Source organism: Plectropomus leopardus, chromosome 7 (assembly GCF_008729295.1).
Source record: "Plectropomus leopardus isolate mb chromosome 7, YSFRI_Pleo_2.0, whole genome shotgun sequence".
In the NCBI taxonomy this organism is placed as follows: Eukaryota; Metazoa; Chordata; class Actinopteri; order Perciformes; family Serranidae; genus Plectropomus; species Plectropomus leopardus.
In genome coordinates, this window is record NC_056469.1 from 29,880,017 (window position 1) to 29,894,145 (window position 14,129).

The 14,129-nt window shown below is 40.0% G+C and overlaps 1 protein-coding gene across 1 annotated transcript in view; it reads right to left on the bottom strand.

Moving 5' to 3' along the window:
- sv2a (synaptic vesicle glycoprotein 2A) overlaps positions 1-11,493 on the bottom strand; it is a 50,519-nt gene extending 39,026 nt beyond the window's left edge. The window contains exon 1 of the mRNA XM_042489865.1: positions 11,376-11,493. The gene's annotated coding sequence lies outside the window, so the exon portion shown is untranslated. The remainder of the gene's footprint in view (positions 1-11,375) is intronic.
- Between the last annotated feature and the right edge of the window lie 2,636 nt (positions 11,494-14,129).

Consider the following 14,129-nt stretch of genomic DNA (forward strand, 5'->3'; position numbering starts at 1 on the left):
GTTTGGGGTTCTTTTTGCCAATTTCATCCATCTAGATATGTGTTTATTATCATCATTTCATTGCTGATAGCTGCACCAAAAGCTTGCAACAGTTAAGCTTACAAAGAACAAATAGTTGTGATTGTAAATAATGCACGAGTGAATCATTTGTGGTATTTTTTATTGTGAGCTTCATTGATCCACAATGCAATCACACTCTTCAGTAGAGCAGCGTATTGGGAATACTACATTTCATTTGTGAATTGTACTCTCAATTATTTATCTTTGAGAGGAGCACTGGAGAGCTCCAGCTGCAACCGGAGATGTTATAACCACATTAGTCCGACTCTGACAAGGCACTTCTCTCAACACCAGCGTCTAACGGCCGTTCACAGACCTCACCGATAGCCTTGAGCATTTAACAATTACTCTTTACTGCACTGTTTAAACTCAAACGTCGAAAGCGCCTGCTAAACTGCTGACAGTAGATTTCCCCTTTAACATTGAGCCTTGGCACGAGATGATAGGAGCAGGACATTTTATTTAGTGGAAATACAAGACCCATTTAAGCAGCCGACAGCTTTTGGCAGGGAAAAAGACAAGCGGTTCACGGGCTCCGAGAAGATGGATGAGGGGGAAGAAACCAGAGAGCAGTTCATATAGAGCACCTCGACCGTCGCTATTAAACCACAGCACACTAAACGCTCTCTGAATAAACTAGTTTTGATGAAATCCCATCACACCCGCAGCTCAATTTATTTTCTTGACAGCACGAGGTACACAGTTACTATCTCTATTTCTGCTTTATTTCTCTTCCCTGATGCCTAAATAAGTCCAATTGAAAATGTGTTTAGGATTAATGACTGTTTTTAATCCCTAAATTTGTCTGTTAACTAACATGTTTACATGGACAGGCAATATTTCCATATTAGGCTTTTTTTCTGGTCATATTGTAGACTCATCACAAATTAGTGTGTTTTCTTACAAAATCATGAAAAAAGGCAATGAAAAACTTGTCAAAATGCAAGAAATTCAGAAATTTAGAAAATTATTATTAAAAAGCAAAGGAAACATGTCCAGAGAACTCCATATATAATTACCATATTCATGTACTGAAATAATTTTACAGAATTATACTAATTTTTAAGCAATTTATTTTAGGTCTTTTTGTGGGTTCTTAACTTTCCTGATTTTTTTGTTTGTTTATTTTATTTTACTACTATTTTCAGGTAATTTTCTTGTACTTTTTTACTGATTTTTGGCTAATTTCAAGGACTTTGTCGCCTACTTCCCATGTTTCTGAAAGAAATAAAACCAAATTTCCCTGGTTTCGAAGAGTTAAACAAACAAAACCAACACAAAGAATAATTTATATTTTACAGTCTAGACTATATTTATATTCATCCTCTGGGTTGCTCTCTGACATTAAGAAAGCCTGCTTTATGGAAAAAAAATGACAGGCTGCAGATCTGCTGTTGTAAAAACACCTCAGAGCTGAGAACATACTGTAATGAGTCAAACGGGGACGTTGAAAAGCCTTTTCAACAGAGCAGCAGCGAAAGCAAACAGACCCAGAGCAACTCCAGGAGCAGCAGCATCCTCAGCAACAGGAAACGATGGGGATTTCAGACGAGAACACACACAAAATAAATCTATTTCTAGCAGATATCCAAAAAAAAAAGATAAATGTGTCTGACTGTATTTGGGTTAAATTTGTTTAAAATAGTGCACATGCAGATTTTAATGGCACAGTAAAGCCATTAAAACAGTTGGAACAAGCCCAATTAAAAACAGAGCTGACAAGAGCAAGAATTGCATTTCAACTTCGTGCCTCCGATATGATTTCTGTTAATAAAACTCTCAGTGCTGGAGGAACATAATTTTACATGTGAAGTTCTCACGTTGGTTTAAAGTTGCATCCAATTAACAGCCCCTTCGTTTGCCGCCAGGATGAGTCACTCCTGCGTCCAAATATAACCTCCGCTTTCATCACCACGCAGATTAACACAACTTCACACATGAATTTATGCATAAACCAGCACTCTTCACTGGAGCTGCAGCTGACAGTTATTTTCATTGTTGATTAACCGTTTGGTTGATAAGACGTCAGGTAGGCCTGAACGTTCAAAATGACAGTGCTCCACTCCAAGAGGACACTTTCTTTTGCCCGACAAACAGTCCCGAGGACATTCAGTTTACTATCACACATGGAACTAATAAATGTTTTGCAAGAAAAAAATACTTAAACAATCAATTAGATATCAAAATAATTATTTTTTTATCTATTTTCTGTCTATCAACTACTTAATCAATTGTCCTGGTGATGTCTCTGAAAAAAGCAACCGCTCTTTGTGGCACAGTCCCTGCAGGAAATGCACAACTGTCTCTGGTAAAACAACTGCTTTTTTGGCGCTACCCAGGTAGAAAGTGAAGCAATGTTTTGCAAAAGATAACCACTTTTGTGGCACTGCCCCAAAAGGAAAAAGCTGCGATGTGTTTCAGCAAATGACAACCTCTTGTTGTGGCACTATCCCAGCAGGAAACTCAGCAATGTCTTGGTAAAAGACAACCACTTTTTTGGAATTATCCAGACAGGAAACATAGCATGTGTCCGTAAAAGACAACCACTGTTCTTTGCACTACCCAAGCAGGAAATGCAGGAAAGACTTGGTAAGAAACTACAGATTTTTTTGGCACTATACCGGCAGGAAAAAAGGTGAAGTCACTGTAAATGACAGCTGCTTCTTGTTGCACCAACCCAGCAAGAAACACAGCATTGTCTTAGTAAAAACAAACCCTATTCTTGGCACTATCCCAACAGAAAACACAGTGATGTCTCAGTAAAAGATAACCACTTCTCGTGGCAAAATCCTGGCAAGAAATGCAGCAATGTCTCAGTAAAAAACTACCTATTTTCTTGGCACTATCCCTGCTGGAAACGCAGCAATGTGCCGGTAAAACAACTGTGTTTTGTGGCACTATCATGGCAGAAAACTTAGTGATGTCTCAGTAAAACAACCACTTTTTGTGCCACTACCCTGGCTGGAAAACAGTGACCAATCGCTAAAAAAACACCCACGTTTGGTGGCTGAAGAGCCGCTGGAAAGACATCAATGACTTGCAAAAGAACACCAATGTTGTTTTTGTATTATTGCTGCAGTCTTTTCCCCACTTTCTTTCACACATTGGCAGTAAAAAGAATCTTGATGCTCATTTTGATGGCACAGATGCTGCAGTTAGCGAGTGTGGCAGGAATAAGTGATGATAGTGTTTGTGTGAGTGAGTAACTGGAGATGTGTGTGTCTGAAAAAGAAATGCATGTGTGCAGGAGTGAGAGATTAATGCAGAATGTGTGGGAGTGCGTGAGAGGTGGTGATGAATAGGTCAGCGGTGGATCCTCGCAGCTGCAGATGGCTGGTAATGTCATGCAGTGCTGAATTCATTTTTTTTTGACGTCTTTGATTTCTCGTCATGACGCATGCAGTAAATTTTCTCCTCTGTTAGATTGTCCCTGAGGCTCAACGCAATCCTGATCAATTCAAGACGGCATGCTGGCAGAGAAAGCGCAGACACCGACTGAAATGTGATGAGTTCATTCCTGAAACACCACTGTGCATATTCACTAGGACAAAAAAATAATCATCATCTTTAGTTTCAGTATATTTCTGAAATACAAAATCTCAGTAAGTGGGTGTCTATGGTTTTTACAGACTCATTGTAGATTTGTCATTTTTGGAAAACTTTACACATTCTTAACAACACCAATCATCAGGGAGCGAGATGAAGTCATCGCCACTATTTTTCTGAGGTCATTGAAGTAAAACTTTGCCTCATGACGGGCTTTTACTGCTTTCAATGCTTCTTTCTGTTTTTAAAGGGATATTTCAGGGCTGAAGAAAAAGTGGAAAAATGTCTATCTATATAAATATTCCTCTCTGAATTCCTTGAATCCTAAGAAAATTGGTTCACCTTCTTTCAAAAACATCGGCAAAAAAGGAAATGAGCAACTTAAGGTGGGAAAAAGAAAAAAGCTAGAATTATCACAATTATATATTTAAAGTTATGTTACAAAATACAGGTCAAATCCCAGGTTTTTTTTCCTTTTTTAAAAAAAAAAAAATCATATTGCGATTATTACGACAGATATTAAAATTTAGATATGAGTCACAATTTTAGTGTAAAATGTAATTTTTGCATTTAATTTTTGCTGGAAAAAAATGTAAAAGGAATTATGAAGTGATTTTTGTTAAAGTATCGTTTTTTTATATGAATGAATAATGTTACAAATACATGCTAAACTTTTGGTAGCCTGCTGAAATAATAAAATTAATTGCTTTTTCAGTTTACTAAATACATTTTGCTTTATAACAATGACTCACCCCTTTTCCTTCTATTGTTTAAGCAATTTTCTTGTACTTTTAAATAATTTCTTACTGATTATTGGGTCATTTTTTCTTTCGTTGCTAGTTTCTTTCTTTCCACATTTTTGACAGAGATCAAGCCAATGTACTCAGGTTTAAAAGGGTTAAACACCTCTGATGCACAGAATAATAAAACCTGACTTTGTCTTTATGCTCAATCCACTGAGAGTCCTTTCTGCTCTCATGGGCGCATTGAGAGCGTTGCATTCTGGGTCAGGTCAGCATAGCCCACACACTTGCTCCATTTGAAGACCCCACCCCCCCACCCCCAAGACTCAGTCACCAAACACCTATGCTCATAATAAAGCCCGCTCAGACAGATTACACTCAGCAGCGTGTTCATCTCAAATCAGCTCGCCACAGTGAAGAAGGGAGACGCTGATTGTCTATATCCATCTATCCATCCATCCATCCATCCATCCATCCATGCATTTATCCATCTTCACCTATACATAACAGTAACTATAAGAGGCAGACTGCTGAGCAACAGGAAACAAACTGTTTAAACTGCTGACAGAATAACTGTGATAAGCTATAGTCATTCAACATGCAGGCAGTTCACAGACGCTTTTAGAGTCATGCTGTCATGATTTTAAGTCTTGCTGCACACGGAGAACACCTCTCAATCTTTCATATGGATGGCCAGATAGAGCAACTGGAAATTTTGGGATAGCACACCAAAACTTAAAGCCATAACTGAATTTTAGGAGATTGATTATTCTGGTGAAGAAGTTGAAAATGATGTCAAAATGGAGAGCAGCTAAACGGGTGGCAACAGACTGCAGACCAGTTTGTGATGCACTTCATTGACATGTGCTGCACATTTCGTACATGCGCTCATCTGCATATTTCTCAGTGTGTAAGAAAAAGTAATTTTCTTGAGAAAATGATTTGTTATGGTTCATTTTTAACAAGCACACAATGAGTCAAAGGTTAAATCAACATCATCCTGTGACACTAATCAAAATAATATAAACTCTCTCTGTGAGTCATCGAAATGCCCTCGAGACTGAAGCAAGGTGAGGGAGAAAATTCAGTATTCTTTTACAGACACACACATACAAACATATCTTGGCGTCTACTCATCATCGTGACCCAGCCAAGGCCTCTCGTGGTAACTGAGTTTCCTCCATCAACCAGCATTTTTCACTCCTCCTCATCCATCATTTTTCTATCAATTCCTCTGGTCTGAGCTTCAGGGGAGTCCTCCTGAGCCCGTGTGAAGGATCAATTATTCATGTCTTGTTTTCTGGCCACAAGGACAGAGGTGCCGAGTGGACTCGTCCTCTCAGCGGTGATGAATCGGTGCAATAAAAAAAAAAAAAAACTCTCACCCAGCAGCCTCAGTCCAGCTCCTGCTCATCTACACCAACCACAGTGTGACATCCACACAGATTCACACAGGAAGTGGCAGTTTTATTCAGCTGCACCATGTTCCTGCATGGCTTCAGGCCCATTCAAGCTGAGGCGATAACAGCAGCCGGAGAGGAGGGTGTGATGATTGGTCGTTAGGCTTACTGGCTCATCGCTCCTCCCCGGCTGCAAAGTCCCCTTTGGGAGAATCTGCAGCCTAACATGAGTCACGTCATTGTTCCCCTGCTAAGGCTCTCAGCGTGCACCGTCACCCTGGTGGCACCGAGGCGGCTAGCAACACCGTGTCAAACACAGTGACGTCAGCGCTCTGCATCCATTTTGGCTTTGCTCACTGCAAAATGGACTGAAGAGGAGTCAGACTGAGGGCAGCCGAGAGGTGCAGTTCAAAACCTGCAGATAAAAACTGCTGAGAGCAAGACAGCTGTGTTTTCACAACACGACGCAGCAGCTCACACTGGTGTCATTTTATAATGTTTAGATAATCGGCATTCACTGCTTCTGAGGGTGCAAGTCACCCTGTATACAGATCAGTGTCATCTGATCATGTTTCTGTGTCATATTGTTGGTGCTTTTATTGTTTTATTATGTTTCTACACTTGCTGCAACACAAATTGCCCTGTTAGACAAATAATGAATTGAACTGAATTGAGTGTCCACATTTTGATTTTGTTGAGACCTGAGGTCGTCTCCATATGATTTTGCAACATGATTTTAGAGTTTGTACCAGACAAGCATGGTCCCTGATGTCTGGATATGATTTGAATCTCTGTAGCATCTCAATGCTTCATTTCAATTAAGATGTTGTGACACTTTATCTTTATCTAAAAATTGCAGCTCCTGTGTTTCGGATAATGCTTGGCCATACTGTAATCTTGATAATATTTCCACAAATCGTGCAGCCCTAATTGAAAATTGTGCGTAAGGAAAATTGTGCAAACATTATCAGCAGAGAGATGAAGTGGAGTAAAAAAAAAAAGAAAATACTCAAGTGAAGTATAAGTACCTCAAATTTTTACTTAAATTGTGTTTTGTGTTTGCTTTAAACTCAGGCATGTAAAATCAAAACTGTAAAAATGTGAAATTGCTCACTATTGCCATTCATCTACCCCCCCCCCCCCCCCCCCCCCCAAAAAAAAACTAGACCACCTCTCAGCTTTACAAGGCAGCATGAATTTGATCCAGTTTCTTCGAAGAAACCAGATACCAGATTGTTGTAACGATCCAAACCTGCACAACCCCCCAAGTTATTCCCAGACAAGTGTGAAGCAGGAAAACGCAGCCATGAGGCTGAGAATTAATCCTGACTGCAGTGCATCAAACAGATCCCTGCACAGCCTTCCAAAACAGAAAGATGTCACAAACAAGCGAGTGGATTTTATTTTTGGAGACTTTCCCCCCTCCAATTAATCAGGGGCTAAACGATGCTTACGCAGTAACGTATCCACATTTATACTGACGAAAGGATCTATCGCAATGACCTGGGACCCTTCCTCGAGCATTGAAAAATGAAGCCAGTGCAGATGTGCCAAAAACTAAAAACGTTCAATTTCACGAAGTGAGTTGTTGTTATATCGGCATATCGACAAAAAGTCAATCTCATACATGTCTACACATTGTAAATGTGAAGGAAATGAAAAAATGAAATGCGGTCAATCAATCATTGTATTATTACATATTTCACTCTGTAACAAAGTGGTGGAATTACGGACTTTGTCATATTTTCACAAAAAGAAAAAAAAAATGTCAAAATCAAATTAACATGCTTTGATAATAAACTGTCAACTGCAGGACAATAACACAACTTCCAAGGAGAAATTCTTCCTAGACACCAGAATATATGGGCCAAACTCTCCATCGCTGTCTGCAGATGCTCTGCTGCAGCTCTTCTCTCAGTCAACAAATGTGCTGGGTTTTTTATGGTTGTTTGAATTAAATTGTTGCCACTACAAGCATTGCTCTTGCTTCCCTGTGCATCAAAAGCTTTTTGTGTTCCTGCTGGAGCTGAGGCGTGTGTCATCTCTCATCACTGCGCGCAGTTCAAACTGCTGAACACTTGTTTTTAAAGTAGTGGAGCAGAGAGGAGGAGGTGCTTTATTTTACGGGTCCCATATTTTCTTAATAATCTCTTCGAAGGTTGCATGAGCAGACTTTGTAATTAGATAGAAATTACTGGAGAAATAGAGACATAAACTGAGACAGTGCACAGATATTAACGGAATACTTTAACATTTCGCGAAATATGCTGATTATTTTCTTGTGTTGTGTGTTAAGGAGCTGGAGCCGGGAGGCAAGCGAGCCTAGCAGAGAGACGAGCGGAGGGAACTGCTAACCTGATTTAAAAATTTTAAAAATAAAATAAAATAGCCACAAATTGGTCACGATAACTTGCTAACTTATTCTTAGATGAGTCGACTGTACAGCTACTGTAGCAGACGTCATGTGGCGAATTCAATTGGGGGGGTAGCACTGTGCTGTTACGTGGTCAAAACAATCTTATACAAATAATGCTAAGAGCATTTTAAATGTTTTTTTAATGTTACAGCACGCTTTAGTGGCCAGTCTGATCCTTCCTCTTCCACAATCACTACTGCTTCTCCTTCTTCCTCTTCTGAAAAGTAACTCAGGAAGCAACACGTTCTCATCACAACTTGTCACATGTTGCCACTCTGCAGTGGACTTCTGTGTCTATTTATTACGTTTTGCGTACCCTGCTGTGTCTCCTGTTTATGTTCCGGGATGGCATCACCAAGATGTCAACAAATGCACGTGTTGGGATGAAGCGGCACGTTGTTATGTTTAGACAACACAAGCACGTGGCAACCAACACTGGGAAATCGACAACACGCACATGCTGCCATGTAGGTTTAGGGGAAGGAGGCACACTGTAAGGTGTAAAACCCATCACATTCACACGAAAGCAAATACTGGACTTTTGCATCAAAGTCCAGGATTTGTAAAACCTATCGATCGGTTCTGTCCGGCCGCGTTCTCACATGAAAGCGTCAAGCGCCGTTTCATGCCCAAACAAAAGATGCCTTTTCGTATTGCACACTTACACAAAAACCCTGTCAAAGTGGAGCAATTTTACAAGTTCAGAATAAGAGCAGGCTGCAAGGACACACAAACCACGACAAAAACGCACACCACCACAAAGTCTGTGTGTCTTGCTCCTGGAAGGATAGGTTGGGGGCCCTTGACATATTTGTGCCCATTGTCTCATAATCTGCCCATGCAGAAATCACAAACATACACATACACAAAAATGCATTATTTCAGGACACGTCCTCACATACAACACATACTTTAAGAAACAAATGCACTGTCAGCCGTTAATGGAGAGTTATGTGCTTGACACTAATCGCTGCTCTTCGACCCATCTGGAGACGTCGGAGAAGGCCATCGATTTTCTCTCAGTCTCACAGTAAATCTCTAGCAGAGAGGAGCGTTTCAGCTGCAGCGTCACCAGCCAAAAACAGATCTGTGTGTAAAAACGTGCAGCACAAATGAACCAGCCTTGAAGCACTGGTCTAAATGTTGAAACAGCTGTGCTAATTGCTGATCTTGACAACACCTTGAGGAGGATATCTGTGCTCTGCTGCACCGCAAACCTGTGATTTTTTTTTTTAGCTGTTATGCTAATATATCTTTCGCTCCCAGCTGCAGGGAGAGGCGAGTTGTAACTTGTGACAGGGCTAATCTCTGCGGACGGACCAGAGCACGGCCCAATCAGCAGGGGTAGCAGGCAGAAAATGAGAACACCAAACAGTGCAGCTCCCTCAGCTCCTGGTTTCAAGTGGAGCTCCCGTGTGTTGTGTGAACACACACTCACCTGCTACACAAGCGTCAAGTCACTCTGCTTTTGTTGTGCTGAGTGATGCTGAGTGACGGCTCTGGGAATAATAAACTCTTTATCAAACAATCTAACAATGCTGTTCTTTTTGTTCTTTTCTTTAGCCAAAAACTGTGGATACCACACGTTTTTTTCTTTCTTTCATTTTATCAAAAAATGTCAGACAGTAACAAAAAATGTCCTCTGTGTCCCACAGCTCAATGTAGAGATCTTTTAATATTCAACGACCAGTCCAACACACAAGGATATTTAGTTTACTGTCATATATAAGAAGTAAAAAGATGAAATGCTCATATTTGAAAAGCTGGAACCAGAAAAATTTGTAAAAAAATGGTAGCAGAACATCTCTAATTGAAACACCACAACACAAAAACAGAAAAGAAGAACAGATGGATGAGTGCATCCAGAGTCTGCTCAGTCACAGCCAAAAGCAAAAAGGTAAAACTGTCAAAAGGGTTCGTTTGATCGCTTTAAACTCCTCTAAAGAGGAGCTGTCATACTGAATGTCAAGGTAACGCTGCTGCTCTTGTTGCAGCCTGATAGCGGCTAATTAAGAGGTTGAAAGTGTGTCAGGCTTTCAATCACAAAACCATAAATCAGATTCATTAAAGAAAAGAGGGCTGTCAGTGCTCCTCCAGGTTTGCAACAGTATCTGCTCCCCTCACTGCCACCCGCCTCATGTGGGCTGGATGCATAAATAGCTGAGAAACTGCCTGAGCTGCAATCATGGCTGCCACAGGGACAAGACATCAGACATGCCAATTTGTAAGCACCTCCAAAGACGAAAAAAAGACCATAAATCAATGCCACATATCTGCTGCTCCTACAGCTTCCTCCTTCTTCCAGACAAGAATGAAAGGAGACTCATAAAATCACACAACGTCCCTCTGTGGGCAAAGTCGTTTCAACACCACTGACACAAACCACCGCAAAGCAACACCACAGAGGAAAGCAAAAAAAAACTGCTCATCACTCTTTCTCCATCTCACTCTCCCCGCTGGGTTTCTACAAGGTCATTTTGGCGCACGACGCAGGAGAGGGCACCCAGCAACACCGAGACATCCCCTGAGCTTTCCTTGATATTCTACACATTAAATTCAACCAAAGAAAAGCAGACGAATCTTTATAATGTGACAGAACGTGAGGGTTAAGGCAGAAGTAGAAATTTATGGCTGAGGAGACGCGGAGGAACAGAAGATGGAGAGGGGCAAGGGCATCGCAGCCAAAACCATCACCAATTTGACAAAACCGGATAATTGACGGGAAAGCTTTGTATATGTGTTTTTAATGACATTAAAACATCGCCTCCTATCCTCCCCTCCCCGCCTCCTCGTCCTCAGAGTGAATCCTCTGCGCTTGGATGGTTGAAATCGGTCTTAACGCACAAGACCTCCCGGCAAGAACAAGAACCAAGGGCGCAATTCGCCAAAATCCGCAAATAGAAAGCGTAAAATCTGGTCTGAGTGCAACATTTCAACGAATACTCGTTTATTTCATCATCCATAAATTGATGTATTACTTTATTCCCCTCGGGTGCGGGTTTAGGGGTCATTGCGTAGCGCAGCGCAGGCCTTTAAACTCGTTTTTAGTGGTAAATAAATGTCGAGTCGTGTCGTAAAACGCGTGCAAATCTGCCTGACACCCTGCACCTGGATTCACTCTCGATATCGGCGGCAGCCGCGGAAATTAGGGGTTATTAGCTCATCAAAAGATTAAGATTAAATTGCACATTAATTAATGCATTTTCTTACCTTGTTGTTGGGAAGGTCAGCGCGTTTTAGGGTGACCGAGATTCGCTGTTTTTTCCGTGCAGGGAGTCACCCCGAGTACCTGAAGCAGAAAGCTCCTGTGTGCCCCTGTGATGTGCACTGACGTAGCAGAGAGCTGCGCCCTCCTCCCCCTCCTCCGCCCCCTTCACTTACTACACAACATCCCTCTTGGATAGAGACACCGCCCCCTCCTCCTCCTGCTCCTCCTGCACTCCCATCCCTCCTCCAGCAGGCACCATTCCTCTCAGGAAGAACAGGGGGGTTTTCATGAAACCTGAAACGGTGAAAGCAATATGTTTTCCTCCTGAGTGATTTAATCGTTAGTGGGTCTAAATGTTACAAGGTCACGCTTTTATATGAGGTGCACATACAACTGGCACCGCGTGGACAGCGCGCTCTGCACGCTCCCGCTCACTGTGTCTCGGTTAAACTGTGATTTGCTCCATATGCACCAAAGGGTTGGTGCAATGAACTGTGCAAGACGAGCCTCTCCCTGCACGTGCTTGGGCTCGTGCCTATAATTGGCCATGTTAAAAAAAAAAGAAGAAAAAATCACAAGGATGCCCCTGGTGGAAATCAACTAAAATCCTATTTTATTAAAGTTCTAATTATCTGAAGCAAATATTAGTATTTTAGTGATATAATGGAACCATGAAATACTGTGAGCCTATATAAACCATATAGAAGTGTACAAATGCAGCTGAAACAATTAGTCGATTAAAAATATAACTTTTAAAATATTTTTTTGTTACGTTTCATGCCAAAAGAAAAAAAATCATAGTTGCAGCTTCTCATATGTACTACGACATGTATGGATACCTTCCGTTTTTCTTTTTAAGTCTTTTTGGGTGTGTACTTAAACTTTTGATACTTTCAATACGTTCTACCCCAGTCTACCCTAACAGTAATATAAAACTCTACACCTCTTCATAATTAATACCTCTATTTTGGATTTTGGGCTACATTTTACCACTCATGTATATTTGAAAATGCAATACCTATTTTTTTTTAAATTGTAAAAGGACACAAAAACTTACAGAGATGAAAGAAAACAGGCCATGAGTAAAACAGTGAGAGCAAATGTATAAAACAATATTTTCACAACCAATTAACCCTTTGAAACTTAGAGCAACATCACTTTTCTTGTGTTGCTTTCAGACACCTTTTACAAGTATTTAATCCTTTGAAATCAGAGCAAATTGGTGTGATTTCTTTCAAAAACGTGGGGGAAAATGCAGTAAAAACCTTTTTAAGAGATGGTTCACAAATTTCAAGAAATGAGTGTATTTATAAAAAATATATTTAAAAAAATAGAGAAAATATGTAGGGGTAAAAGAAAAAAAGCTAGGGTAAAAGAATATTTTTAATTATCAAAATAACATTCATTAAATTATATTACGGAATTAAAATAATAATTTTTTGTGCTTCTGTCAGGTCATTTCACATTCTTCTGTCTTTTTTTAAATTTTCAAATAATTTTCTTTCTTTTTCTTTTTTTTTTTTTTTTTTACTAATTTCATGATAATTTTGGGGTTAATTTTTCCTTTGTCGTTCACCACCTTTTTCCCATGTTTCTGAAATAAATCGTATCAATTTACTCTGGTTTTAAAGAGTTAATTGATGAATCCTAATACCTCCTGGAAATAAACATAAGAGTTTTTCTCTTTCTTTTAAAGAAATGAACAACTCTGACCTTTATCAATGGACACACGTGTGTTACGTCTCCTCTTTCACTCAGATTTCCGTCGAGCCTCCAGCTGTCGTCTGATTGTTGCACATCAGATGAGACCTTTAATGTGGTTTCAGGCTTTCAGCTGCTGTTGTCTGTTGGGGTCATCTATTGATCAGCTGGCCTGAAAGGCTGCTATCTGCACACACCGGGCAGCACCTCCATCTGTCCACAGTGAGACTGAAGAGTGATGAAACAGTGCAGGAGTGACAGGTGACACAGTGTTGGTGGGAGAGGTTTAAATTTACTATATTCTCTAAACAACAGCAGTGCATGACTGTAATGTTTTATCAGAGCGTTTTAATGGAGTATGGACTCTTTAAAGAGCTGCAGAAAGTATAATAAAGACATCTCAGTTATACATATGAGGCACAAAATACTTGCAATGATATCACAAATTTATATTTATAAATACTGTAGATCTAAAACATTTAGGTGATTAACCCTTTGAAACCTGGATCAACATCACTTTTCTTGTGCTGCTTTCAGATGCCTTTCAAAGATATTTAAATATTTGTTCCCTCTGCAAATTTTCTCATGATTTTTATTTTTTTTCAGTTGAATCAACGGCAGTAAGCAACTTGTCAAGAAATATCCTGCAAATTGCAAGGAATTATTAGATTTAGAAATCAAAATTATATATTTTAAATTATTTGATAGAAATATCATTTAATTTTTTTTTTTCTTTTTCAGTTAATTCCGTTTTACTGTTTGTTTGTTTTTTTACCTTTTTTATTTTTTTGTTCGTATGTTTGATTTGCTGTGTTGCTAGTGTCTGGGTCATTTCTTCTTAAACTGCTCATTACCCTCTTCCCATGTTTTTAAAAGAAATAAAGCCAAGTTGCCCGGGTTTCAGGGGGTTAATCAGTTTCAGGATTTCAGCATGTGCAACTTATCATTTTGATATCAATGAACTGTGCGTCATGGGATCATCATCAAGAGGAAGAGAAAGAAAGGAAGATGATGTTGGTCATGTGACAGAGCGGATGAACACACAGCCGGCCTGA